Below are 2,093 nucleotides of genomic sequence, written 5' to 3' on the forward strand. Positions count from 1 at the left end.
TCTGTCTGATATTGTTCCTAAACCAACTGCATGTTTGAAGACAGTTAAAGAAAGAAATTAGGTCTGATGTATGCTCTATTGCAAGGAATGAAATGAAGGGAAAAGGACAAGCTCTGAAGAGACACAGGACAAGAAGTAGTTATCAAGAGCAAAGTAGCAACAATAGCCTAAAGCAACTCATGTTCCAACTTTATGCACAGCTATATGAAAAAGAAGTATGTATTTATACATATATATGTATAGACACATCTTATATGACTTATATATCTTTCTGTATTGTGGAAAGTTGTTCAGATCTAATATTGGAAGTTCAATTCTTTTTCATTACAGTACAAAAATTTTATATTTAGAATTAGCCAGCTGGACTCAGTTTAGATGATCCCAATTTTGTTGGCAACATCCAAAGCATCATAGTCAGGAGCCAGTTGAACATATGCCTTCTTCTCTCCATCAGGCCTGATCAGGGTGTTGACCTTGGCGATGTCAATGTCATGGAGCTTCTTCACAGCCTGTTTGAGCTGGTGCTTGTTGGCCTTGACATCCGCAATGAACACATGTGTATTGTTGTCTTCCCTCTTTGTCATGGCTGATTTAGTTAGGGGAAATTTGATGATGGCATAGTGGTCAAGCTTGTTCCTCCAGGGGGCGCTCTTCCAAGGCTATTTAGGCTGCCTTCTGAATCGCAGTGTCTTGGGCCTTCAGAAGGTGGGTGGCGTGCGGCTCTTTTTTTTTTTTTTGGGGGGGGGGGCTGTGGACGCCTTTCAGGACTGCTTTCTTTGCCTCCAAAGCCTTTATTTTGGCTTCGGCTTTGGCTTTGGCTTCGGCTTTGGCTTTGGGAGGGGCAGAGTCTTCCATCTTCACTTTTGGCGCCATCTTCGTCTAAAGTTAAATTTTTTTTAAAAATAGGATTTGTGTAGGAATTCCAGTAAATGTGACTATTATGTTACTTTCTTGGTTTAAAAAATATTATATTTTAAATACTTCATAATTTAAATTTTAAAAAGTAAGTAAAAAGTGAACATATTAACCCAAATACGTGAAATGAGTGCGTTTCATTTGGCAAGGCTCACCTGCCAAGGACCGGACAGGTGAAGGGAGGGAAATGCAGATTTCTATATCACCTTTACACAATGAACAGTTAGCATGACTACTGCCTTTAAGTATATAAAAATAAAAGAAATGCAGCATTATCCACAAAACTGTGAAAGTGTCTCCTAGACACTTTCAAGACCTGAAGTGTTTGTTTTATTCTGCAAAAGAAGTCCTGATAAAAGCTGTAATTAGTTTCTAAGAAGAGAGATGTGAGTTTAAGAAAACATCTCTCTGTTCTCATGGCAGTGGCTTTAGAAGGAAGTACGTTTGCCAGCCACATTTTGCACTGTTTTGGGCCCCTCAGCTTTATCCAAAGTTTTTGCTCTCTCAGGATCCTCCTCCCTGTCCACAACCCCACATTATCGCTTTCATCTACCTAAGTCAAGAAAAGCTTTGTGAGGAAAATAGATTTTAAGTTAGAGGCAGCAGTGTTACTCAGAAACGTATGATTTATCTGGTAGTAATTGCATTAATAATGGTAAGGAAGAAATGTGGATGTCAGTGTCTCTGAGGGGAATCATTAGGTTGAGGTCTCTGGGCATTCAGCCAGTGATTTCCTTGGACTTGGGCTGCTCAAACCAGGGTTCTTTCTTTCTAAATTATTCCTATGCCTGTACTTAATTCAGAAATGAAACCTAGAGGATCGATTATAAAAATTAAAAATCAAAACTTTTCCATGGTCAAAGAAAATAGCATAAGCATAGTAAAAAGAGAAATGTTAAACTGGGAAAAATTATTTGCCATTTAAACTACAAATATTTTCAATATCCTTAATATACAAAAGTTTCTAAAAACAGTTCAACTACTTTATAGATAAATAAGATGGAGATATGAATAGATAGTTCATAAAGAAAGACACACAAATGGATTTTACCATATGAAAAGATTTTTAAACTCACTCATAATGAATTAAACACAAATTAGAACTATATGTAGTTACTGTTTCTTATCTACCAGAAATGGCCAAAAAAAAAAAAAAAAAAAATCAGATAAACTACTTT

General features: G+C 36.7%; 1 pseudogene; it reads right to left on the minus strand.

The window, feature by feature from the left end:
- Nucleotides 1-345: 345 nt before the first annotated feature.
- LOC148758476 (large ribosomal subunit protein uL23 pseudogene) lies at nucleotides 346-873 on the minus strand (annotated as a pseudogene).
- Between the last annotated feature and the right edge of the window lie 1,220 nt (nucleotides 874-2,093).

The sequence above is a fragment of the Rhinolophus sinicus genome, chromosome 3 (assembly GCF_057876585.1).
Source record: "Rhinolophus sinicus isolate RSI-liver-muscle chromosome 3, RSI-T2T, whole genome shotgun sequence".
Lineage (NCBI taxonomy): Eukaryota > Metazoa > Chordata > Mammalia > Chiroptera > Rhinolophidae > Rhinolophus > Rhinolophus sinicus.